Source organism: Taeniopygia guttata, chromosome 24 (assembly GCF_048771995.1).
Source record: "Taeniopygia guttata chromosome 24, bTaeGut7.mat, whole genome shotgun sequence".
Classification (NCBI taxonomy): Eukaryota; Metazoa; Chordata; class Aves; order Passeriformes; family Estrildidae; genus Taeniopygia; species Taeniopygia guttata.
In genome coordinates, this window is record NC_133049.1 from 4,527,929 (window position 1) to 4,555,113 (window position 27,185).

Consider the following 27,185-nt stretch of genomic DNA (forward strand, 5'->3'; position numbering starts at 1 on the left):
TGCTCCCAGTGCAGGGGAATGGGTTCTGAGTGGGGTTCTGAGTGCTCCCAGTGCAGGGGGAATGGGCTCTGAGTGCTCCCAGTGCAGGGGAATGGGCTCTGAGTGGGGTTCTAAGTGCTCCCAGTGCAGGGGAATGGGTTCTGAGTGGGGTTCTGAGTGCTCCCACTCTGTGAAGAACACGGATGAGTTTCTCCCCCTCTGCTCCCCAGGTTCCTCCCGGAGTGCTGTGCCCAGGTCTGGTGCCCCTGGTGAAACGAGGGCATGGAAGTGTGGGAGCAAGGCCCTGAGGTGGAGAAGGATGAGAGAGGTGGGGCTGGTCAGCCTGGAGAAGGTTTTGTGGAGACCTCACAGAACCTTCAGTGTCTGCAGAGCACCCAAGGGAGCAGGAGAGGGACTCTGCATCCGGAGATGTAACAAGACAAAGGGGGGTGGGTCCAAACTGGAATTTGGGGTAGATTTTGGGAAGGAATTCCTCCCTGTGAGGGTGGGCAGTGATCCTCAGCGAAGGATCAGGAATTCAGGGCAATGAAATGTGCCCTGCCAGGTCAGCCTCTCATGTGGCTGCTGTGGCTTTTCCCTGATAAATAAATATATTTATTTTGTGGAAAATAAGTATATAAATGGCTGAAAGATGTGGGAGAAGGAGCCTGTGAAGCACACAGAGGTTTCTCTCCTTGTGGGCCACCACAAGCCCCTCTCTGCTGTGCTTCAGCTGTGATCTCACACCTCCATCCTTTGCAAGGGATCTCACCATGAAAATCTAATGGGAAGTGACCAAAAAAAAGGAAAAAAAAAAAGTCTTTTACATCTGCTTTAAGGAGTGACAAGTGTGTTTAACCTAGATTTTAATTCCCCTGGGTGGGAAGGTTCCTGTGCCCAGGCAGAAGGCCCAGAAGGGTTATGCATCATTTACAACCCCCTGTTCCCATGGAGGGGCAGGACAGGAGTGGAAAGGCAGGTTCAGAATTCTCAGCTCAGCAGGAGCCCCTGTTCTGTGCAGGGCAGAGCCCAACTGATGAACAGCTTCTGGCAAGGCCAGCAGGGCTCGCCTCCCTCTTGCTGCCTGCTGGCACGGCAGGGAAAGTGTCCTTTCCCCATGGCAAGTTGTCAGAACTCAAAATGTCCCTCAGACATTTTTGGAGGTTCCAGGCCCTGGTCAGAAGCATTTGAGACCCTGGCAGGCAGCTGGAAACAGCTGTGATTTTGGGTTTGAGCCATGGAACGATTTACCAACCTTGCAGGAAGAACAAGAAGCCACAAAAGTTTAGATATTATAGTAGAAGTAGTCACAAAGTAGAGGGAAGAATTTTTGAGTGCTGTACAAGGGGGTTTTGGTTTTGTACATGGGGGTCAGAGGTTTTAAGATGGAGGGATTTGGGCCTGCCCTGTCCTCCCTCTTTCTCCTTCCTCACCTCCATATTCTTGGTGATGTTGGCACCCACAGATTGATTTAGAGTAGAAAAGCACCATTTAATATAGGTAATAAGCATTGGGGAAAAACTGTACCCATGTAACACGTAATGTACCATATAAAAGATAGAAAAGCACCATTTAATATAGGTAATAGGCACTGGGGAAAAACTGTACCCATGTAACACGTAATGTACCATATAAAAGATAGAAAAGCACCATTTAATATAGGTAATGGGCATTGGGGACAAACTGTACCCATGTAACACGTAATGTACCATATAAAAGACAGCAGCAGCCCTGGGCAGAGGGGGAGAGAAGAAGCAGTCGGGAGTCAGAGAGGATGTCAGGGTGTGTGTGTGCCTCTGCCTGAGCTGTGAGCAAACCACAGCAGCCCCAGAAGAAAATCTTTTAGATAACTTGCAATAAACTGCCTTGAGACCGAACAGCAGAGACTGCTGAGCCTTTCTTTGGAAGCTCGGGCTGGAGGAGAGACTTTTCCACCACACGGAGCCCCTGAACCAGGCCTGGGTTCCATCATCAGAGGAGTTATCCCAGTTTGGGATGAGCAAATCCAAAGTCCAGGCTGGAGCCATCCCTTCCCTCCCCGCAGCCTGGTGGGGTTGTACAGCACATCCTGGATGGGCTTTCCCAACAATATTTCATTTACTGCTGGAATCCATCACTGCCCAAGGCCGTGGAGACTGAATACATGCCCAGGTTCCAAAATGGATTAGTGAAATTCATGGAAATTAGGCCAATCCCAGGCAATTAAATATGCTAATCCGGATGCAACTTGTTTGGTTTTAAAGTAGTTTATTATAAGTTATTTAAAATATTGTCTTCTTGGGTTGCTGCAGTTTGCTTAGTAGCTAAGGCAGAGTTATACGTACACTTTTGGCATCTTTTTTGACACTTTTTTTTTTTTTCCTCTGGGTTTTTATTTTTTATATGGTATATTATGTGTTAAATGTTTGTAGTTTTTTTTTTAATGCTTACTACTTATATTAAATGGTGCTTTTTTACTCTAAACCAATTTGTGAGTGCTAATATCACTAAGAACATGGAGGTAAGGAAGAAGAAAGAGGGAGGATAGGATAGGCCTAAATCTTTTTATTTTAAATTTTTTGACCCCTATGTATAAAACTAAAACTCCTCAGTATGGTACTCGAAAATTCTTCTTTCTACTTTGTGACTATTTTTACTATAATATTTACTATATATATATAATATTTACTATATATATATAATATTTACTATATATATTCACTATAATATTCACCTCCTCTGAGGTGACCCCGGAGCCTTCCTCATCTTGATTTTTTGGACATCTGAGGCACATTTTTGGAGTAGGAGTTAGATTTTGGAAGTCTTTACCACAGTGACCTTTTAGAAGCACTTGAATGTGCTGTGGGATCTCTTGTTCTGGTGGGATCCCTTGTTTTTGTGGGTTCCCTTGTTTTTGTGGGATTTCTTGTTTTTGTGGGATTTCTTGTTCTTGTGGGATCCCTTGTTCTTGTTGAATTCCTTGTTTTTGTGGGTTCCCTTGTTTTTGTGGGATTTCTTGTTTTTGTGGGATTTCTTGTTCTGGTGGGATCCCTTGTTTTGGTGGGATCTCTTGTTCTTGTGGAATTCCTTGTTCTTGTGGGATTTCTTTTCTTGTGGGTTCCCTTGTTTTGGTGGGTTCCCTTGTTTTGGTGGAATCTCTTTTCTTGTGGGATCCCTTGTTCTTGTGGGATTTCTTGTTCTTGTGGAATTCCTTGTTTTTGTGGGCTCTGAGCTGCAGAACAGGCCAGCAGGATCTCTCCTGGACAATCCACCTTTGTCTCCCAGAAGGGATTTTCACGTTGCCTCTGGTTTAAAAGCATCAGCTTGCAGGGAGGGAAAAAAACCCTGTGGAAATGGTTTCAACAATTCTGGTAGCTGTGACAACCACAAAAAGCTGAGGAAGCTGCTCGGGGATCCTCACTTCTCCAAGATCCACTTCCAACACAGGCAAGATCCCATTTCTGCTTCAATTTAAATAGCTGTGAGAAAAAAGCAGAAATTATCAGTGCTGGAATCTACCTGCTTGTAGCAATTCCACAAGAACTCTGCACAGCACACACCTTGTTTTGTAGGAACACACAAACCAGGAAATTTGCTATCCTAAAAAGTTGTTTTTCTTTTGGGATTGATGCCAACAAAAGCACGTTTCCCTCCATCCCCTTTCTGCTGGTAGACACACGGATAACAACACAAGTAGATGTGCACAGGGCGAGTTTTCCAGGCTTTTTTTTCCCCAAAAATAATCTAAATATGGATCTCTAAATATGGAGAAGGGCTGAGGAGCCGCAGCCACAGGAGGTCAGTGTTGCACTGTGGAAATGGCAGAGAAAATTCAGAGTGGCCTTGGAGGAAAACTTGACCCAGGAGGGAGATGAATTCCTCCCGGGCACCTCGGGGCACTTTGCTCAGCAGTGCTGGTGGAGGATGTGGTGCTGGAAGAAGCGGGGATGTGTGTCAGGTGGGGAAGGAAAAGGAGAAAAAGGAGCACAGCGTGGATTTTGGGAAGGAAAATGGCAAATTAGCACAGTGTGGATTATGGGAAGGAAAATGGTAAAAGGGGCACAGCATGTATTTTGGGAAGGAAAAGGCAAAAGGGGCACAGCGTGGATTTTGGGAAGGAAAATGGCAAAAGAAGTGAGGTGTGGATTTTGGGAAGGAAAATGGTAAAAGGGGCACAGTGTGGATTTTGGGGAAGGAAAAGGCAAAAGGAGCACAGTGTGGATTTTGGGAAGGAAAATGGCAAAAGGGGCACAGTGTGGATTTTGGGAAGGAAAAGGCAAAAGAAGTGTGGTGTAGATTTTGGGGAAGGAAAAAGCAAAAGGGGTGAAGTGTGGATTTTGGGAAAGAAAATGGTAAAAGGAGTGTGGTGTGGATTTTGGGAAGGAAAATGGTAAAAGGGGTACAGTGTGGATTTTGGGGAAGGAAAAGGGCAAAAGGAGCGCAGTGAGGATTTTGGGGAAGAAAATGGTAAATCAGCCCAGTGTAGATTTTGGGAAGGAAAATGGTAAAAAGGGTACAGCGTGGATTTTGGGAAGGAAAATGGTAAAAGGAGCACAGCATGGATTTTGGGAAGGAAAATGGTAAAAGAAGTGTGGTGTGGATTTTGGGAAGGAAAATGGTAAAAGGGGTACAGTGTGGATTTTGGAAAGGAAATGGCCAAAGGAGCACGGTGTGGATTTTGGGGAAGAAAATGGCAAAAGGAGCACAGTGTGGATTTTGGGAAGGAAAATGGCAAAAGGAGCATGGTGTGGATTTTGGGAAGGAAAATGGCAAAAGGAGCACAGCATGGATTTTGGGAAGGAAAATGGTAAAAGGAGTGTGGTGTGGATTTTGGGAAGGAAAATGGCAAAAGGAGCACAGTGTGGATTTTGGGGAAGGAAAAGGCAAAAGGAGCACGGTGTGGATTTCACACCATGGGGAGCTGGAGCAGACACTCGATGGCTCCGGGCTGGGCTGGGCCTGGGAGCTGCAGGCTTCCCCTCCACGTTCCAGCCCTGCTTTTGGCCCAGGTGTCCCCTGGAGATGTTTGATGGAGGAGCTCCAGCCCTTCATCCCCCGTGCCACGTCCCTGCGGCCGCCGTGGCGGGTGGGTGGCTCGCCGGCAGCTTCGCTCCACTTATCAAGGCTTGCAAAGCCCTTCCATGGCTGATCCAGTCCCTCCTCCTGCGAGGCTCCTTCCAGGGTGGTCCGGGGGCAGGTTGGAGCAGGAGGCATGAGGGATGCTCGCACGGCTGCTGTCGGGGCTGGCTGCTGAAAGGGGATTTGCATTCCAGCAGATTCCAAGGGCTGTGTCCAGCCACTCTCTTCCCTCAGGGCTCTGAAATATGTTTTAAGGCCCATTCCCAGGGAGCTCTGGCAGCTGTTTGATGTGGTGGCAGCGCTTTTAGAGAATGGCTGGGCCGGTGACAGAAGTGAAACTCGAATATTCTCCAGTAGGCTCTGCGGTTCCTTCATTAAAAACAGACAGATAAACAAACAAATTACAGCCCATTATGAGCATGTCCTTCAGTTCCTCTTCAAACAGCTTTTTGCTGTTTTAAAAAGCCTGAAATAAGGACACAGCCTCCCCAGTCTTGGCCATAAACCGTTGGCTTTAAGCTTTCCCTGTGCCTCTGGATCCGTTGTCTTTGCTGTCTTCGAAGTGTCTGATGTGAGCTTTTAATTCGTTTGGCTTTTCCTGGTGAGAGGCTTCAGAACAAGATTCCTTGTGTGCAGCCTTTGATGTTACACCACAAAGAATCTCCCCCTTTTTCCAAATGCTCTGCTGAACCCCCATTAAAAAAAAAAAAAAAAAAAAAAAACCAACCAAAAAAGAGAGAAGAGTTTCACGTAGCCAGGCTGAGGGGAAGTGGGGTGACCCATGGAAATGGTTTTTGTGTCCCTCACAAAGGCTCCAGTGCTGTGGTGATGGGCTCAGCCAAAAGATCTGTGCTCATTTGGGCTGAGTTGTGTTTGCAGGCTTGGAAACATCACGTGAAACACACTGGGAAAATCCAGCCAGAATTTTCCCTCCTCCAAAAGTGGATCGAGACCTGTTTTGCTTCCTCTGACACTTAGTGGCTTCTGCTTTATTGACGCCGAGCTCCTGATGTCAGGACTCTCCTGCCCTGTCCCATCTTTGCATTTGGGCACCTGGGATTGCTGCCACTCCTCAAGCTGAGGGAGAAGCATTGTCTGCACCACAGGTTGGAACCAAGCTCTCCATCTTCCCCCTGGGTGCCTTTGCCTTTAGCTGCCTGAGGGGTTTTGGGACTATTTAGTTTGGGCCCCTGCTCGGGGGCTAAACCCAGAACAGGTGCCTTGGGTGCAGCCTGTGAATCCTCAGCCTGGTTAAAGGGCTTTGTTCCAAGTGTGTTCTGCAGAGGAGAAACCCAAGCACTGACCCTTTTCAGGAGCATCTGATGCGTGCACTGTGATTAGAAAGAGTAGGGGAAGTTAAAAATAACCTGTGGAGGAGGCATTCTAATGAGCAATTATCATTCCTCTCCATTGACTTTTTGCAGCAAGACTCTCCATGTGTTTAGTCTTCTCCAAAGAACACGCCAGATGTTAGAGTGAGTGACTTGTTAAGTCCCTGAATTCTATTCTCACTGGTGTTCTGAAGCATTGTCAGGTTCTTTTTTTTTTTTCTTTTCTTTTTATTTTTTTTGTAACTATTAAAATAATTGGGCCCTGAACATTCTGACCTGATAATGCAAAAGAATCCTGGCTGGCTTTCCTAAGGGTCAGGATTTGTGAATAGAAAACTTGGGGAGGCTTTGCCAGAACAAAGAAATGTTTCTGCATGCAAAGATCTTCAATAAGTTAATCTGAGGTGGAATCATCTGGCTTCAGAAATCATGCCTCCTGGCAAAATCTGACTTTTGCATTTCAACATCCTGAACTTTAGTCTCCAAGGAAGCTTTTGTGCTTGTGGGGCTCTGCTTTTCTCCCAAAAGAGAGCTCTTTAGAAGTGATTGACGACGAGGCCGATTCCACCTTTGCGAAATTTTCATATGGGGGAAAGCAACGAGGAAAAGCAAAGGTCCCTTTACAAAGCCACCGGAGCCATTTGCCGTCCCTGTTCCCTGGCAGGAATCTTAATTGGATTAAAATACAAATCTGTATATTGTGATTTTGCATGCCATGGATCCCACCCTCTTGTTTTTAGGCGCATTGGCCAAACTCAATGAAGTGCACGGTCAATGTTTGAGCTCTGCCTTTGGTGTCCCTCGGTTGGAGCTCATTAAGCATTCGGGGAATAATAATTCTGGGACTTGAACTTTGATCTGAGGAATCTGGGAAAGAAAGGGCCGGAAATTGCAGCAGCCTGATTAGCTACCCCAAGTTGATCAACTTTTCTGCCAGATGCAGGCAGAGCTCCCAGAGGCTCCCAGACAATGGTGGGGGTGAGGCAGAGCCGCGGCGGGCGTGTTGTGTCTGCGCTCCCATCACATCCCATTACTGTCTCCCATGCAGATGGCACTTTGAACCACCCCACAGCCAGCCAGAGCCTTTGTCCAAAATATCTGCTTGGCAAAAAAATTAGTAATAATTTATTGAATTTTTTTTTTTTTTTTTAACCTTAAGCGTTTGCTGATTTTCACACATTTGCGAGTTGTGTGGTTTAGTCAGGGCTGGAAACATCAAATTATCTTAGGAAAACATTTCCCTCTGAGCTTTGCCTGAGCTTTTTTTGAGGCTAACTCTCAATTTGTGGCAATTTCAGTGGGACTCACTATGAATTAAAGTGAGGCAAAAGTGGGCTAGGCTGCGGAGTTTTACATGGGCAGTACTTTACTCCCCAGGAGGAAATTTAAATTGGGGTATAAAACCTAAAACGCTTAGATGTAGAACAAGGCAGGGGTTGTCATGTATTTCCATTTCCCCCCAAAATATCAGGAGTATCTCAGCTGGAATTCAAGCACATGTTGTGACAACCTAAACTCGATGAGGAACCAGATTTGGAGCTCTGCTGTGTCTGACTGGGGGTTTTGTGACCTTGGTGATGGAAAAGTCCCAGTGGTAGCTGAGACAGGAGTGGAGTGAAGCTGCTTCCCCCAGAGCAGAGCTGGAGACTTGGATATCTCCCTTCTTGGAAAGGAGATGTCCCTGCCACCACCAGAACACCTCGATAAAACTGAAATACTGCCCCTTCCCATGGCTGAAAACCTTCCTGATTGTTTGGTTGTTGTTGCTTTTCCTCAAAACTTTTCGGTTTCAGTTTCTGTCAAGAGACGCATCAAATGTCTACCTCAATATCCAAGGGAAATAAATATCCACAAGCTTAGTGCCATGTTTCTGGAGGCTTGGCCAGCTGGCAAAGCAGGAATGGGATGTGGAGCTTTTCCAGAAGGGCTTCTGATGAAGACAATTTTTTTTTTCTTATTCCTGCTAGAAATCAAATACTAAATATTGTAGTTGAAAACCCAAATGGCTTGGGTTCCAGCAATAAGGCATCCTGGTGCTTTGTGACTGCAGTGCTGTTTGAGCCCTCCTTGGTCCCTCTCCCTGTCCCAGGCTCAGGGGTGACGCAGTGATCCTTCACATGGAAATGTGCTCAGGATGTTTTCCAGGAGGAAAATCGCTGTCAGAGCGAATAATATTGTTTGAAAGAAAGTTTCCTTTTCAAATGAAAAAAAAACAAACCGTAATATGGTTTTTGGCAGGCTCCCATCTGCCTCCCGTTGCAGACACTCCATGTTATGGTTGTGTGGAGCATCAGGAACTGTCTTTAAAGTGATTTTGGAAATTCTGTGTTGAGTGGCTGGGTCTCAGTTTTCATGATGGAGAGGTGTCTCCTTGTCAGAGCGCCAAACATTCTGTCAGATTCCATGTTTTCTGTCCCTATATAAAGCTGAGCTTTGGTTCCAGGCTCGGTGACGGAGGAAGCTGACACTATTCCAACATGTTGTTCATATCCTGAAGTCTTTTAATTTCCCCTGGCTGCTGTTGCAACAGCACCATTTCACTGAATAAATTAATCACAACCTAAGATTCGTTGAATATGAAGCCTCAAAACCCAGGTTCCACTTGTGACTTGGAGAAAGCTGTTCCAGTGGGGTGGTTTGTCATTATTTTTTCCCCCCTCCGTGGGTGAAACGGTTACAAGAACCTCTGCTATTGTTGCTAGAAAAAGTGGCTTCCTGTGATAGAAAGTAATTTTTTCAAATAGGAAACATATGGCTGGTCCCTAACAACAAAGTAATATTCAGGTGCTGATGGCATATGCCTCCAGTCCTGTTACAGGAAGCTATCTTGGAAATCTGGTGGCAGAGGCTTATCCACACTGATTTTCAGGAAATGGGGTGGGGGGGGATGGAATCTGAACCCAATATCAGAAATAAATGCATTAACATTTTTAATTTTGCATGGAATTCTTTGCTGTCCCTGCTTTAGGAGTCTCTCTGCAGTGCATCCCTCGTTAGCTGTGATAAATCCTGGGTGAGGTCTGTGGTGCTCTGCTTAACACCCGTCTGAGGAATAAAAAACCCCAGAAATTCCATAGTGAGAGCCCCTCTCAGGGTTTGGTGTCTTCCATGAGGAGTGACAGGAAAAGGGGGAATAGCTCCAAACTGAAACTCAGTAGGTTTAGGCTGGATATTAGGTGAAAAAATCTTTATTGTGAGGGTGGTGAGGCCCTGGCACGGGCTGTCCCATCCCTGGGAGTGTTCCCTGCCCATCCCTGGGAGTGTTCCCTGTCTCTCCCATGGCTTTTTGGGAGCTCCAAGAGCTGCTGGGGTCATTATTCTTTCTGAGTTACATTGCTCTTATTGTGGTTCTCAACCTTAATACAGCCTGGATTTGAACAAAACCATAGCTGGGGGTTTTATTTTTTATCCTCCATTACTGGGATTTTTTGCCTCTAACAATTAATAATATTTCCCTTTGTTTCCTATGTGAGCCAAACTTCTTTTTCTCCTGGGTTCTGGCTGAAAATTTGATTTTTTACTTAAAAATTAAAGTGTTGTTCATCATAGCTCAGATATTCAGGTCGCTTCTCAGCTTGAGCTTGGGTTGGGCTTGTAGCCCAAAGTGAACTTGGTCAGCAGGAGCTGATGGGGATTTGGGGATTTGCCATCCCCAGATGGGCCAGACAAAGCAGGGCTGTGTGGGATCAGCCCCACTGCTGTGGGAATCACACACCTTTGGTGCCAAGATACCAAACTCCACTGTGGTTTTATCTTCCTTCACAGAATCCTGCGTTTAGGGTTTTCCAGAGCGCTGCAAACCCCCCTTTGCACCGTCCTTGCCTTCATTATTGCTCAGTTACCCAATTAGTGCTCTCACACCTGCAGCTTCTTCATCTCCAAACACGCCTTGGCTTTAACCCTTTGGAGAGGCACAGCTGGAGAAATGTCAGGATTGGGGGGGAAGTGAAAAAAATCTCTGGTTTTGGAGTGATTTCTGTGTCAAGAATGGACCTTTGAGTTTGTTCTATCCCCATATTTCAGGAGCTGACTGCACAAGTGATTTTTGTTTGGCAGCGAGCTCTGAGGAGGCAAATGGCCTTAACTTCCAGCATTAGGAAATAAATGGACAGGCAAGAATGCCAAGGTTTCCTTGTGGAGCTGCTGAATCCTGGAGGAATCTTCTCCAGAGCTGCAGCAAGTTGCAAAGAGACACAAGAGCTCGGCAGGATTGATTAAGTGCCTGCAACCCTGCGTCTCTGATAGTGCTGCAATAAAAGTGACAAATGGGGGAGAAGAGTGGGGCTGCTGGAAACTTAGCATGACTGAAGGAAAAATAAATGCACAGGGTAATTTATTGGCAATGAGGAACCATCAGCAGGAGAGAGGGAACTTAATTCAGCCCGGTTAATTAGGTATGGGACTGAAACCTTGGTCTTGCACAGCTCCAGCCACCGAGTCACTGGGGCTCTCGGAGGATTCTGACTGCAAAACCTTGAAATGAATTTTAATTGTTGGTTCCAGTCTCTGCCAGAACAATAACCAGGAAAACTCCTCTAGACAGGCTCGGGGTGGGAATGCCACCACTATCAGCAGCTGCCAGAGGCTTCACCTGAGCGTTCTGAGTGTCCAGAGCAATTTTAGCACTGGGTTTTGAATATTTTGTGCTGTTTAAAAGGGCAATGTGGGGTGCCACAGCCTTTGTGTCACCTGGTCATCTCCAGATGTCCCTTCAACCTCAGCTCTTGTGTGAGTCTGTGCCCACCCAGACCCTCAGCAGCCCCCCCAGATTTTGGAGGTAGTTTAACACCCACCCTCCCCTCCCCAGCCCCATAAACACAGCGCCCTGCTGCTAACAAAGAAATCTGGGCTCGTTCCCCAGGTAATTTTCCCTTCTCCCAAAATTTAGGAAGCCCTAAATCACAGAATCACAGAATCACAGAATAATGAGGTTGGAAGAGACCTCTGAGATCATCAAGTCCAACCCATGCCCCAACACCACAACCAGACTATAGCACCAAGTGCCAAGTCCAGTCTTTTTTTAAACATATCCAGAAATGGTGATTCCACCACCTCCATAGGAAGAAAATTCCAGTATTTTATTATTCTTTCAGTGAAAAGTTTTTCCTAATATCCAACCTAAACCTTCCCTGACGTAGCTTGGGAAGGTTTAGGTTGGATATTAGGAAAAATCCATGTGGGTACGGTGGGATGGAGAGGGAGAAACAGCAGCACTATCCAGGGGGAAAAAATAAAAAAGGATTCTGAGGGATAAAGCACAAAGAAGATGTTTTTATGGGGCTGGGTGAGGCTGCTCAGAAGGGAACCCAGCAGGCTGATAAAAGGATAATTTCATGTGATGTCATTCCCAACACTCCACCGAGGCTCCAGTGTGGTCAGCTTCAGCCTGGGGGGAGCAGAGAGGAGGAGGAGGAGGAGGAGGGCATCCAGAATGGGAATGGTTTTACAAATAAAGGAAAAACAACAAAAAAAACCCGCTCAGGCTCTTCCTCCCCGGCTGTGCTGGGTTGGTGCAGCTCGGGGAGAGCCGGGAGCTTGTCCTACAAAAATGATTTGTTAGACAAGTCCAGCCGGAGCTGGGAGCAGGGGGAGGTGGATGCGAGGAGCCGGGCGGAGGGGGAGCCTTGGAATGGGTTCAGGAATGACTGATGGGCTCCGCTGAAAATTTCATCCGACTATTACCTTATGGAAAAGGGGGGCTGAGCTGAGCGGGGGAAGGGGGAGAAGTGAGAAAAGGCAAATGGAGAAAGGCTGGGCTGTCTGCTCTCCAGCATCGTGATATTTTATTTTTCACCGCTAAATGCAAAATTGATTTTTTTTTTTTTTTGCTGCATTAAAAAAAAAAAAAAAAAAAGGCAAGCAAGCAGCCTCTACCTCTCTCTTCTAATTCCCAGACAAAGGAAGCTGAAGCAGACACCCCAGACAATGGATAGTCCCGTCTCCCTTAAGCATTTGCCTTTCTCAGCAGTTAAGGTTAAAAAAAAAAAAAAAAAAATCCAAGAAAAACCAACCAGAAAACCCTAATTGAAGGAATGAATTAAAAAGATGACCCCGTAAAACGTGGCAGCCTTTTTATTTGATGAGGAATCAAGTTCACAGCGTGTCAGCAGAGGTGCTGCGGTCCGGGCTTTTATTTGTTTCCTGGCAATAAGAACATTCCTTTTCAGCCTGATATCATCCTCTCATCTTCTCCCTCTCTCTTTCCATCCCTCTCTTCCTCGTCTCGCATCCTTTTTCCTTCCTCCCTTTTTTTCTCGCTCACCCCCTCGCCCTTTTTTCTCTTGGCTTGCCAGTTCAGGCATTCTCACATACATTACCCCTTCCTTTCATCTCCGGAATGACCTGAAATGACCTTTTGCCTGGCACTAGACGTGACTTAACTGATAATAGCAGATACTTGGGGGCCTCAAGCGGTGGCTTGTCTCGGCACGTAGAGGGAGGGGAAAGAAAGAAGAAGACGAAAAAAAAAAAAAAAAAAAGAAGAAAAAGAAGAAAAAAAATCCCCTTTTAAAATTTTTTTTAATTTTTTTTTTTTTTTTTTTTTTTGGGAAAACACGCGTTTCTCTTTGTAGCAGCATTTCCTGCGAGGTACCAATTAATGACACTTTGTCAGATAAAAAAAATCCTTCACAAGCATCCCCGGGAGTGTCGAGCCCGAAGCTTTTGAGGACAGCCAAAGGAATGGGGAAAAAAAAAAAAAAAAAAAAAAAAATCTGTCTGCAAGTGGTTAAAAACTCCACGGCAGCATTTTGATGCCACTGGCTACTGGCGCTCTGCATTGCGTCTTCCCCTCTTTGTGCTCCAAATACTTGTTGGAACAGCACAAATGTCCTTCTGTCTCCAATAATCGCCACTTTTAGGTGACTAATCTGGGCAAAAGGTTATTATTTGGCTCCTTAATGTCCCTTGAAGCCATCGCGGCAGAGATAAGATTGCAGCCGGCCCCGCTGGGGTTGGATTTTTTAATTTTCACTATTTATTTGGATACTCGGTGAGGCTGGGTGAGTTACCACAGCAACGACTGTGAGTCTTGAACATGAAAGGGCTCTTATTGTGCCATGTGGTGCCTCAGAGATACAGAGAAAGAAGGAGGCGGGGAGGAGAATTCCTCTTTGCAGAAACAATAGCCAGACATTATGTGAACTTTTGGGGCTTTATTATAAAGTTTGAAGCAAGGACTGGGGGGGTTGGGGAAGGAGCTACAGTCTGCAGTGAAGGAAAAATTAAAAAAAAAAGTGCTGACTGACAGAAGTTTGGGAAGAGAGGTGTACGTGTGTTTATGGAAATGTTAATTAATTAAGTGGGAAATGGAAGGTTAATTTTTAATATTTGTATTTAGGAGAATTTTTTGTATTTAGGTCTTTTCTCGTCCGGCCCAGGCAGGTCAGAGCTCAGGGGCAGGACCCAAAGCGTGTTTTTTTTTGTTTTTTTGGTTTTTTTTATTTTTTTTAAATTAGATTTTATTTCCAGAACTTTGTTCTGCCCTTTCTCTCGAGAGAAAGGGAAAGGGGTGGGCATTAGGATGTCGAGGAAGGTACCAGAGTGCAGCCTGGCTTTCATTGTCCTGAATAAGGGAGCCACACAGCTGCAGACAATGGGAAAACCTGGATAATGGGGTTACTAAAGGGTGCAGAGCACTCAATGGCTGCGTGTGGGAGCAGCTTTGGTGCAGGGGAGCTCATTAATTCAGATTTTCTGCTACCTTGGTCACTCCAGTGTCCCTGCGCCGTGTCCCTGTGTCCCAATATTGCATTTATTTGCTGCTGTGCTGAGCTCTGGGCTTGGTTTTACCCTCCCTGTCAGGCCACTCAGATTCCCACCTTGTGAAAAACTGGGATACTGCAGAAGTATCCCAAAATATCCAGGCATGAATCCAAATTCCAGGGTTTTGTGGGGGTCACCATCCTGGTTTCTCCTCCCCAGCTGCTGTGGCTCTGCTGAACTCATCCCTCCTGGCCCCCTCTCACCTGCTGTAACTCAGGGAGAACCCATTTCCTTCCCAAACACACTTTTCCCAGGAAATTGGGATTTTTCTCTCCCAGCTCCAGGCACAGCTGGAGTTTGGGGTGAGGGCAGAAAGGTGGGAATGGGAGATGGGGGAGCAGGGATGGACCTGCTGGAGATGAGAACTCTGCTGGTTCAGCTCCAGGGCTCAGCCTGAGGTGGCAGGGAGGTGTTATCCACAATATTCTGGTTTTCCAGGATGTGGAACAATCCACAGATTGGAATTGGTGCTGGGCAATCCCAAACACTCCCTGGACAATCCCCAAAACTCCCTGTGAAACTCATGCTTGGACATCCTTTATTTGGGGCGATCCTGCAGCTTGCCCTGCACTTTCCACCCTTCAGTCATCACAACTGAGAAAAGTTCTTGGAGTTCCCCTAAAATTTCAGGGAAATGCCAGCTTTTGATGAGGGAAAAGGGATTTCACTGGGATTTAGCATTGCTCCAGCAGCTTTGAAACAACCCTGAGTCATTTCTCCAGTGCTTCCCAATCCTCTCTGCCCTGTGACATTCAAATCTTGGTCTGTTAATTGTCAGTAAATTAATACCAGGCATAAAGAAACAAAAATATGGTTGAGTTATTATGAAAATATTATTAGTTGATATTACTGTGGTTATGGGGGTAACCATTAAACATTCTGGAGTGTTTAATTTCATCTCGTCAGTGTTTAATCTCCAGGTTTGTTCCATGTTTTGTGTGTACATTGAATATTTGCTGGCCTAGAATATTTTTTATACCGAAATTACCGAAATTCCTTTTCCCCACTGTTGTGTGTAGTTTAGGAACTTAACATTTTGGATGTTGTTATGTAACTACTTAAGGATTCCTTTCCCTCTCCAGCACAAGTTCAAACCCTTCCCTTAATTAATTACCTGGGTTTCCAGCCTTTCTTTTAAGTTGCTAAATGGAGTGAAGTGGCTGAAATGAGTGCTGCAGGTGGAGAAGGAGGCCAGGCAGGGATTATTGCCTGAAAAGCACCAGTGCCTGGAGTGGTGATGATTGCACATTCCCGAGGATGTGCCAGTGCCAGTGTTGGAATCTGAGGTATTGATGATTCTGAGGTTGTAGAAAGTCTCTGTCTGTCAGCCCCGCTGCCAAAGCAGAAGCCATAATTGGTCTGTGCTGTTTCAAGGTTGTTTATTCTGTTTATCTCTAACATGTTCTGCTGCCCTGCCGCAGCTCTGTCCTGCAGGGCAGCGTGTGGGGCTCTGCCCTCAGTGGGATGGTACAAACATTAAATACCAGAAACTACCTGTGCTGGATTTACAATAACGTGCCAATATCTGTCACCTACATTGGACAGTGTGTCCCCAGCCTGAACCAACAGAAAAATGCCAACACCACAGTGAAACATGGAGGGCATGAAGAAGGAGAGAAAGGACAAGACACACCCAATTCCTCCATCTTGTCCCCTTTGGACCCCTCATCTAGAATCCTAAAATTTTACTTTTGCACCCATGCCACACTTAATTATTACTCATATCAAACACTCAGAGCTGGTAATTCATCCTGTAAGATTGAAAACTCTTTTCCATGGGCAGAGATCACAGCCAGTGTCTCTGGGGGCTCTGTCCAGGGGGGTTCCTGACCCCTGCCAGGGTCCCAGCCCTGCCAGGGCAGCCAGAGGGAAGCTCTGGATTCCCACATCAGCTGCCCGAATGTCTCTGCAGCATAAATGATTCCTGGTTCCTTTCATTTATGGGATGCCTGGGAGTTAGGCTGAGATCTCTCAGGATGATCTTGGCTCTCAAACTCCCTCTAATTCTCCAGATAGACATGAGGGTGAGATGAAGGGGAAAAAGTTGGGTTAAATCTCTAATCTCTTTATCAATAAGAAAAAAGGATGCGGTGGAGAAGTGATTTGGCTTTGATGGCTGCTGAGGCTGAGAAAAAATGGGTCAGAAGCAGCATTTTACTGACTGCTCCTATACCAGTGACACTTTAAATAAGTTGTCATCATCCTGGTCTTCCCTGCTTTCCTATGCTTGGACCAAAGGCCACATCCAGTCATCAAAATCCCAGAGTTTCCTGCCTTTCTCTTGGCACAGCTTCCTCTGAACACCTGAAGAGGGAAGATTGAACAGAAAGTGTATCTGAGGCCACTCCAAAACCTCCCAGTCGGTTTTAATTCTGTGTTTGCAGAGTGTCCCTCACAGCAGGACTGTAGACACCACGCAAGAAGAATCATAACAGCATTTAGGGTATGGCAGAAATGGTTATAAGCAATGAATTGGCCTTTTTGACTTAAAAGATGTGGATGTGGCACCTTGAGGACATCATTCAGTGATGGGCTCAGCAGTGCTGGGTCAAGGGTTGGACTGGATGATCTTGCAAATGGATAATTTTCAATCGAAATGATTTTATGATTTAGTATAGAAATGCTTCTGCAGAAATGTACCAGTCACATATGAACTCCTCACACCTGTGGCTTTGTAAGTGGAGAAGTCAAGAAAGAAATGAAAGGACAGAAAGGGACAGGAGCAGAGTCCCATCAAACTCACCCAAAACCTGCAGCTCACTTCTGTCCTGACATGGAACCCTCTCCATGCTCTGAGCTGTGGGAGCTCCTTCCACATCAGACACCACCAGCTGTTCCCTCTTTAATCAATTGCTGAATTCCTGCAAGTTAAAAACACCAAAAAGACAGGATTTAAGCTTGGGTTATTAGGGAATCACTTCAGAAACTGTGGAGTGAATCAAGCACGTGCAAATGGCAATTAAATGCACCTTTATTGCTCAGCAACTTGAAAATAGAGGAAGATGAAAATCAAATGATGTCCATGGCGAGTTGGAGGGGGTTTGTGCATCTCAGGAGCCACGAGCTGGAAACTGGAGCAGAGTCCTGACCCATGAAGAGCCGTGTCTCCTTCCAGCTGGCAGCAGAGCAGCAGCAACTGTGTGAGTGCTGGCCCTGCCTTGCTCACTTCCACAGATTTAGGTAGGGAGAGGAGAGGAAAGCTTTGAATGCTCTGCCTCGCCCCTTGCTGCCTGTCCTGCTGCATGGGATGCATGGGATGCATGGGAGCCTGGCACGAGCCTGCCCAGCTGCTGGAGGTTGGGATTCCTGATGGGTGTTCCCATCATCTCCATGATTTCCCCTCCAGAACCCCGAGCACAGAATGCAAACCCCCATTTGTCAGTGGGAGCAGGGGGATTTGGGGTGTTGCAGGGTGAAAACTCCCTGCCTGGTGCTCCTGGAATGGAGCAGATCCCAGCTGGGCTGCTCCAGCTCCCAGCTGAGAGCAAGAAGAGCCAGTGCACAGCTCAGGGCAGAGGCTGAGCATCCCTGGAGCAGGACCCACTGCCAAGGAGCCAGCTGGGGCTGGGAATAGGAATTTTGGGGAATGCTGTGGAGCAGGATGGGAACTGCAAACTGCAGGTTCAGCCTCAGAGCAAAACTTGGGTTGAGATCTCTGCATCCCTCTGCGTGCTGAGCACTGCTGAGCGGGGAATTCACGGGCAAGGAGCTCCTTTGGGAATGATTTCAGAACAGAAGGAAGATGAGCTGCTAATAAAGAAGGGAAGCAGAGATTTACCCCCGAATTTAGTGTTCTTTGTTGTATTTAGGAATTCTGTGCTGTCAGAGCTCTGTTGGAGCTGGCTCTGTGCTCTGCCTGGGGAGGTGATGTGCTCTGCAGAGATTTGCAAGGCGCTGATCCAGGCGGAGGAAATGGGACTCGAGCTCAGTGCTGACACTTGGAGTTGCCTTTCAAGGAAATCTTCCAGCTTTGCTAATGTTGGAGGATCAAGGAGGTCAGAAAATCAAATTCCTGACCCAGTCTGGGCCGTGTAGAGCTGGTTGGATTCAGGCTCCAGCCTCGTTCCTGTGCCACTGTGATGGCTGAAAATTCCTGCATTTTGATGCTCCCTGTGGTTGTTTTCTGCTCTGAACTTCATGTTCAGCTCTGATATTCTCTGCACTCTCACTGAGGCATCTCTGCCAGGCTGGGATTAGGCACCAGAAAACTCTGCAATCCTGTAGGGATTGATGGGGATTGGTGAGGGGGAATGCAGGTGCCAGTCCCTGCTCCAAACCCTTTCTATTGGATTGCCCCATGGCTGTTTAATGCAAAGTAAAAAGATTATTTGTTGAAATGAACCTGTTGTGTTTCCAAATATCTAAGTGATAAATACCTGTCTGTAAAGATGCTGCACTCAAAATGTGTGTTCACTTTTTGATTTATTCCTGAATTTCTGCTGAAGCTCACAACAGAAATCTGTTTTAAATCCCGCGTTGCAATGTATTTTTGCTTTCTTTGAAACATTTTCTCTGTCTGAGGTACCTGAAGTGCTTTGGTGGCTCAGCAGAGAGGTAAATGCAGCATCTCCTTGTGCATGGAACAGGAATGGCACAGCAGCATCCACTGCTCCTGCTTTGTCCAAATTCCAGCTGAAATAGCTGGGCTTTTTCTCCTGCTGCATAGGTTATACTCATTAATGATTTTTATTTAATTGTATTAATTCCTTGCATGCTGTCAGGAGAATAAGCAGAAGTATGTGAAGGAGTCTGGAGTGATTTTTCCTCTGCTGCTCTGGGTATTATTTGTTTCTCTAAACCTTGTTTGTATGTTTGTATGTAATTGTTTGTTTAAAAGTAAAAAAAAAAAAAAAAAGCTACAAACACTTTACCACGAGGTGTAGCACTCAATACCAAGAGTTTTAGTCTTTTACAATTAGGGGTTTATGGCAGGAATACATCTGAGAGTGGTTTCCAAGTAAACACCAGGCAAAGTCCTGCTTGATGGAGATGTTGTGGGTATTTATTGCATTTACCTCTGCAACAAATGAAAAGCTTTGACTCCTCTGGCAGGCACCAAGGCAGTTACTGCGAGGTCTGTGTGGTGATCTGTGTGTGAATTCACCCAGGCACCTTAAAAAACTTTAAAATTGCTAAAAGAACTCGTAAAAAAACTTAAAAACCAAAGTATTGTGCGTGGTGCACAGTTAAGGAGGCGATGCAGCCACAGGGACAGCAGCATTTGCAGGACAAGGGACTTTTAAATTCATGGGACATAAGACAAACATCCCCTGACACTCACTCTGACCCTGCAAACTACTTAAATGGGATAAGCCAAGTTACCAACAGGCAAAGAAAGGATAAGGGAGATATTGAGAAGAAAGGAGAGTCCTTGGAATAAATCAGCAACCAGGCAGTGGCTTGAAAAGGCAGGGGTGTGTATTTGATGGGAAAAAATCCCCAAGAAGGAGCAGATGCATTCAGGTGAGGGTTAAAAATCAATTGTTGCATGCTGAAGCTGTTTAGGAAAATCTGGATATAGAAATTTCCACAGTGAAGTGTCAATATATCCAAAATCAAAGTGTTAATCTCAGCTGTAATGACATTTTCCATGAGCTCTTCCAGGTGGGATGAGAAAGAATCCTGCTTTCTTTCTCTCTTGTCACATAAAACAGTGTTAGAGCACGTCAAGGTGGTTCAAATGAGGGTGGTCACGTTTCAAAATGCTCCATCTGGGACCACCTTGGCTCATGGGGGTGAGCTACAAGGCTTGGGGACCCCCCAAATCTCATTTATTAGCTATTTATACTCATTTATACTCACCCTTGGGGCGAGGCCGTTGGCTCTGTGCTGCTTTTCAGGTGATTTTTGTGGGTGCACTGGTGTTTGGCCAGCATCGACCCACCCCAGGCTCCCACACTGTCCCACATCTTTGCAAAGTGATTTAGGAACCCTCAGCAAAAGTTTTACAGCCCTGGAGGTGTGGAAACCTCAGTGGAACTCACTCAAAAATCCAACTGCTGTAGCTCTGTTCTTGCAAATCTCCAAAAAGAAGGGAGGAAACCCCACTGCCACCTTCTCCCTCCTCAGACTGTGAGGAGCTAACCACCACTTCACACTTAAATTTCTTGTTACACGCAGAAATTGTGGGCAACGGATGTGTAGTGAGTTTTTAGGGTTGGATAGAAGGCTCATACAGTTCGTATTTGTATGTAAACTTTGGGACAAGAAATGATTTAGAAATGTCGTGGCATAGGACAGATGTTGTTGAAAGAGAAATGGAGCTAGAAAAACGTTTTAAAGGATGGTTTTGTAAATAAGACTGGATACTTCAGAGAAACAGAATTATGAAAGATATATTGTAGTAAGACTCACAAAGGGTCATTTTAGATGATTGGTTTTAAGTTATCTATGATATGGTAAGAAGTTGATAGGTTAAGAAACGCTTACAGTGTTTTGTAATTAAAAAAGAGTTGGCTTCTAATTGTGATGGTGTGCACAGGGTGCTTAACTTAGGCTGGGGAAGTCCAGCAAAGAAGTGAGGAGTTGCCTTTCAAAGAAATCTTCCAGCTTTGCTAATGTTGGAGGATCAAGGAGGTCAGAAAATGAAATTCCTGACCCAGTCTGGGCTGTGTTGGATTCAGGGTCCAGCCTTGTTCCTGTGCCACTGTGATGGCTGAAAATTCCTGCATTTTGATGCTCCTTGTGGTTGTTTTCTGCTCTGAACTTCATGTTCAGCTCTGATATTCTCTGCACTCTCAGCTGAGGCTGGGATTAGGCATCAGAAAACTCTTTAATCCTGTAGGGATTGATCCACAGCAAGGCCTTTTATGCTGGCAAAAACATATCCAATCCACTCAGTGCAATAAATGGCTTTTAGCTCTACTTGCTTAGAAGCAAAACCCTAAATCTTTTTTCCTTCTATCAGAAGTTACAAACAAATCTTGATTCCCCCCCCCCTTTTTTTCCCTTTCTTCTCTTCCCTTCTTTTTTAAAGTACCATGTCTTATTGAAGTTGAGCTGTTTTCAGGTTAGAGACGCAGCACAAATGATGCAGCTCAGCTCCTTCAGAAGAATTGCACTTCAACATCTCTCCACGAGTATCTATCACATGTACCCGTGCACACAAAACATTTAGCCTTGAGACAGCTCTCTCCTGAGAGAGGAGAAAAATTAAATTCCCTGAGCTCAATGCTGCTGCTTGTGCAGTTTGTCTTTTTCTCTTCCTTCCATCAACATTATTTTGCCTGGAATATAAAACCAGCAGTTGTCACAGGTAAATGCCTGCTGTCATTTATTACCCTACAACAAGACACTGAAAAAATCATCGTTAATCTAATTTGTTAGACTGAGTTGAGTCCCCTGAATTCTGTGCCTGCTCTTTCCTGCATTTTTTGCTGTCTCAGCTTTATCACAGCAACCTTTGATCACTTTTAATCAGGGATGTGAAGTGCCTGGCCCAAAGTTGTGTGGAAGATCAGGGGGATGCTGGAACAGCCTTGGGAGCTGCTGTGCTTCCTGCTCCATCCTTGCACCATCTTCAAAGTTAAACTTTCTTGTAATTTAACATTAAACGTGTCTGGATTACCTGCTGCACACTGGAAAACGTGCCAGCTGCTCTTATTTAGTGTTCCATCAAGTTAATGCATAAATTCTTCTTTATTTTAGTGGGTCTTAAAGTTGGAAGAGACCAATAGTTTGGAACATTTTTGTACACATCACACACTTCCACTCCGTTTCTTCCCTCTGGTTCTGCCTTCTGGGGGTTTGAGCTCTTCAGCAGGATTTGCAATCTTAATTTCCTTAACTTCCTTAATTTTCAAAGTCCCTTTGAGTCAGACTTTGCCTCTGGTACCAGATCTGGAGGTCCCTCCTTGGCATCCTTGGCTCTCTTATCTGGTCCATCGGATCTCCTGGAGGTTTCTCTCTTGGAGACATTTGGGGACACACCATTATTTAATCTCTGGCTGAGTTCTTTGTCCTGTCCATCAGAATAAAATCTCCTGGGTCACTTTTGCTCCCAGTGCAAGGCTGGAATGAGCTTTGCTGGAGCAGCAAGAGCTCCACCCACCCCAGCAGGCTCCAGAAGTCACTCCAGAAGTCACCCCAGTTACATCCCAGCCCCAAACACCCGGAGCCTCTCCCAGGGCTGTTAAATGTCCATGGAAAAGCTGGGATGTTTCTCCAGACCCTCACAAGCAGAACATGCTTTTTGCAGCTCCAGCAGGAGCCCAACTCCCGCTGAAAACCAAGAGATTCGAGGTTTCTGAGTCACTGGAAGCCTTTTGAAAAGCTCTCCAGCGACCAAAAGCGAACATGACAGTTCAGAGGAACAGAAACCGAGCTCCACCCTTGAGAGCCTTGCTTTAATTTGTCCTTTCCCACCAAGAATTGAAGGATGGACGCAACTGAGTGCGGAGAACAATGGGGAGGCTGACAGAACTCCTTGGGAAATCCAGTTTTTTCCCTCTGTAGTGCTTCCAGCGGCCACAAGGCAGCACGGGCAGGTAGGGCCGAGCTCGCCCTGCTGGCACAGGCAGCAGTGCCTGCTGCTTGCATATGGTGGAAAAATCGGGATGCGCCTCCGATCCCCGCGGGCGAGGGAGATGCTGTAAATAGCATGGCCACGTTTCAAGCTCTCGCAGCACAATGGGAAGCAATCCAGGCTCTTCTGGTGTCAGGAAGGAGAGCAGGAACGCAGTTTTATGCGTCCTGAGGGGGAAAAGAGGGAGGCAAAGCTGTCCCAGCTGGAGCTGCTGGCTCTGGAGAGGCGGTTTGGCGCTCGTTGGACGTGGCGCATCTGAAGGAACAATGGTCCCCTCCTGGATGTGCTGCCCGTGCCTTGGTGGGCTCTGTCCTCACCCTGGCAAGCCCCTTCCAGGTCTGTGCCCGTGGCTCTGCTGGTTCAACACAACTTGTGGGCAGCAGCCCAAACCCAGAGCAATCCTGTGCCCGCAGCTCGGGCCGCTCTTTTCACCCAGCCAGGCTTCCCCAGCCCTGCCCTGGCTCAGGGATGCCTGGAGGAGGCTGTGCTCTCCTCTCCCTGCTGTGGACAGCCCATCTAGCAGCTCTAAACAAGGGGAATATCCCCTTTTCCCCCTCTTTTCCACCCTGCCCAGCTCTCTGCCATTTATTGCACAGCCTAAAGCATCTCAGGCATTGAATGGAGTGACCTGTCCCAGCTGCAGGGCTGTAGGTGGGGAAACAAATTTCACACATTTGAGATGAAATTACTCTCAAAAACATGTAATTTGTGTGTCAGAACAGAGTCTATCTATCTATCTATCTATCTATCTATCTATCTATCTAAATATTTAATATTTATATATCTATATATCTATATATCTATACACTTAGTATATAAAACTTAATTTATGTTTCAGTTGGAGATACAGATACATTTCTGAGCTCATTTCGAGGTGCAGCCACCCTAACTTTGGCATCCAGTGGTCCATCCAATTTCTCCGACATCCCTGCAGAGAAGAGTTTTGTGGCCTCGGATGCCCTGGCAGATTTTCCTTGCGGCAGGAAAAGGGGAGGGAGCGTTTTCCACTTGGACACGGGACCTGTCTGGGAGCTGTGCTAAATAAATCACGGTGCCAGGCGCTGCTGGGTAATTAGGCATGAAGGGAATCAGCAGCCTGCTCATCCTGGTGTGACACACACGGCACATTTGCCATGTGCCTGCAGCTCCCAGGCCTGGGGATCCACCAGGAAAATGCAGCCAGCAGCCCTGGGGTGCTGCAGGAGCAGCTGTGGGAGGGTGGGGTGCAGGGTTTGTGAGGTGGGGTTTGGGGTTTGTGAGGATTGGGATTTGGGATTTTGAGTGTGGGGTTTGGTATTTCTGAGTGTGGGGTTTGGGATGTCTGAGCATGAGGTTTGGGATTTCTGAGTGTGGGGTTTGGGATTTGTGAGTGTGGGGTTTGGGATTTCTGAGTGTGAGGTTTGGGATTTGTGAGGATTGGGATTTGGGATTTTGAGTGTGGGGTTTGGGATTTGTGAGGATTGGGATTTGGGATTTTGAGTGTGGGGTTTGGGATTTGTGAGGATTGGGATTTGGGATTTTGAGTGTGGGGTTTGGGATGTCTGAGTGTGGGGTTTGGTATTTTTGAGTGTGGGGATTGGGATTTTGAGTGTGGGGTTTGGGATTTCTAAGTGTGATATTTGGGATTTTGAGTGTGGGATTTGGGATTTTGAGTGTGGGGTTTGGGATTTCTGAGGGTGGGGTTTGGGATGTCTGAGTGTGAGGTTTGGGATTTGTGAGTGTGGGGTTTGGGATGTCTGAGTGTGGGGTTTGGGATGTCTGAGTGTGGGGTTTGGGATTTGTGAGGGTGGGGTTTGTGGGTGCAGCTAGAATATCTCACCCAGCTCCTGTGTGAGTCTCAGGAGGGCTGGCACATTTCAGCTCTGGGGTACCTGGGCTCATGTCGTGCTGTCCCCCCAGCCTGGTGCCACCCCAGTGTCACACCAGGGTGCTCCAAAGGTGCCTCGCTGCTCCTGGTGGCACTTCAAGCTCAAGGTGTGCCCTGCTCATCCAGCTGGGCTGCAGGAACGGGGATAGGAGGGGAGAATTCTTTACTCAGAGGGTGGGCAGGCCCTGGCACAGGTGCCCAGAGAATCCCAGAATCCCAGAATGAGTCACAGAATCCCAGAAGCACAGAATAATGAGGTTGGAACCTCTAAGATCATCAAGTCCAACCCATGCCCCAACACCTCAACTAGACTACAGCACCAAGTGCCATGTCGAGGCATTTTTTAAACACATCCAGAGATGGTGATTCCACCACCTCCCTGGGAAGACAATTCCAGTGCTTTATTATTCTTCTGGTGAAAAATTTTTTCCTAATATCCAACCTAAACCCTCCCTGATGTTACTTGAGAAGCTGTGGCTGCCCCTGGATCCTGGAAATGTCCAAAGTCAGGTTGCTTGGACACTTGGAGCAGCGTGGGATAGTGGGAGGTGTCCCTGCCCATGGGATGAGCAAATCCAAACCATTTTTGGGTTTTCTGAAGAGCTGAGGGACAAGAGGATGTCTAAAATCACCACTCTGTGATTAAAATCACAATTCTGTGATTAAGCCTTGGGTCCATCAGCTCAGAGCTCCTTTCAGCCCCTGTGCCCCTGCTCGCCATGAACATCAGTGAACGCCTGATTTTAGTTCCTGGCACATCTCAGAAAAGCTTCTGAGATGGTCCAGGGGAGATAAAACTCAATTTAGCTGCCTGTTAGGAAAATCCCCTGTTAGGGACTTTATGCAGCTGAGGGGAACCAGGGAGTTTCCTGACCAAAGGAAAGCTTTGTGATGTGAAGTGGAAGCAGCACAGAGAAAAGCTTTTTGGTTACTGCATTTGGGTTTAATTAGCCTGCCATGGCTGCTTCTCCAAACCAGCCCAAAACTTTCTCTGGGGGTTTCCAAAACCTCTTCAAGCTCTGTGCACTGGAAATGCAGCACAGCTTGGTTTTGTCATGGAGGATTTGGACTTTTTCTTCTATGATCCTGAAGGAAACAAGGGAAACCAGAGATGTGTGGGCAAGGAAACAATTTTTAAAAGAAATGACATCACTTGGCTGCCCTTAGGAGCAAAGTGGTTCTGAACTGGATTTGTGTGAATATATTCCCACTGTGCACTTTCAGAGTCTGCAGGCAAAGCTGGGTCTGTGTTCTCAAGGTCTGGGCCATTTGGACTCCAGAAATGTAATTTCTGTCATGGTTTGTCCTGCTCACATCAGGACCTGCAGCCCTGTGGAGCCTGGCTTTGCTCAGACACTGAGGTCATGATGAGTTTTAACCTATTTTAAAATGTAGAGGCCTCAGAGTGCAATGTCCCATGCAGTTGTGATTGGGATTAGTGCTCCTTACCCTGACAACATTATGGCCTGCGTTATTTCATTTTAATTCTTGCACTTGGCTTTTTCCTGGAGGCTGTGACGGGGCAGTCAGGGCCAGCAGAAACTCCAGGACAGAAAATTTCTCCTCCTTTTGTGGGGGAGGATTGAGACGTGAGAGCGAAGTGGAACCTCCAGGAAAAAAAAAAAACCAAAAAAAACCCACCAAAAAACTGGAAATACAATGAAAAGCTTTAAAAACCACCCATGCAATTTTGCAAAATTGCTTTTCTTCAGCAATTCCCTGTGAATTTGGGGAAGGGGGGGTTTCAGGCACAGCAGTGGTATAAATTGCAAATTGAAGTGCCAAAACCAGTCTGGCCTGTGCAGGTCACTGGAGTAGACGCAGCTCTTGCCTGCAAGCATTTGTAATCTAAAACCCCAGCTCTATTCCCACTGGAGGTAATGACAAAACTCCATGTGATTGCAAACGGAACAGGATTAGACCCTAACTAAATAAAAGGAGCTTTTTTTTTTTTGCTTTTTTTTTTTTTTCAGTCACCAGATACTCCTTCCCTACGACAAATTCAAACAGCTTTTGTTCAGGAGTCCAAAAAAGAAAAACAGCACAACTTCTTTCCTCACTTTCGAGCAGGTTTGGAAAGACAAGATTCGAAAGAGAATTCCCATCTGTTATTGGAGCATTTAATCATTCTCCTAAAGGCAGCACGGTTTTATTTTCTCTGGGGAGCGAGCAGCATTAGCTGAGGCATAAAGCAAACTCCACCAAGTGTAGAAAAAACTCACCCTGATGTCCTGTTTGCCAAACTGACCTGCGGGTCACAACCTGAGTTTATTGATCCGTGGGGCCTTGTCTGGGTGCCGGGCATGTTTTCTGGACTTTGGTTTCAGCTGCATTCCTCACTTCTCAAAAGAGGGGGTGTGGATTTCTGCTAGGAGTAACCACTGGGAAGGAAGTAATGTTCATTAAGTGTGCAGGCAGTGCAGGACGAAGCATGCTCAGTGCGAAAAGCTTCGCTCTCCTGCCTGTCAAGCCCGAGGTTTGAACTCCTTCCAGAACGCCGGATTTACTTTTCAGGAAGAAACTCTACCTGCCTGGGCTGCTTTTTTCCCTTCCCTCCTCCGAGGAGTGCAAACAATGTTCTTTTGATGCTTTCCTGCCAGTGGGAATCTCGCCCTGGAGAAGGAGACAAAACTTTGGTACCTGTGAAACGAAGACTGCTTAG

The 27,185-nt window shown here is 46.4% G+C and overlaps 1 long non-coding RNA gene across 1 annotated transcript; it reads right to left on the minus strand.

Annotated features, from left to right (window-relative positions):
- Window positions 1-2,641: 2,641 nt before the first annotated feature.
- On the minus strand, window positions 2,642-27,185 carry LOC140680500 (uncharacterized). Its single transcript, XR_012051858.1, has 3 exons — window positions 26,746-27,185; window positions 16,876-16,993; window positions 2,642-3,437 (listed from the first exon to the last, which is right to left on the minus strand). It is a non-coding gene; the product is annotated as an uncharacterized lncRNA (long non-coding RNA).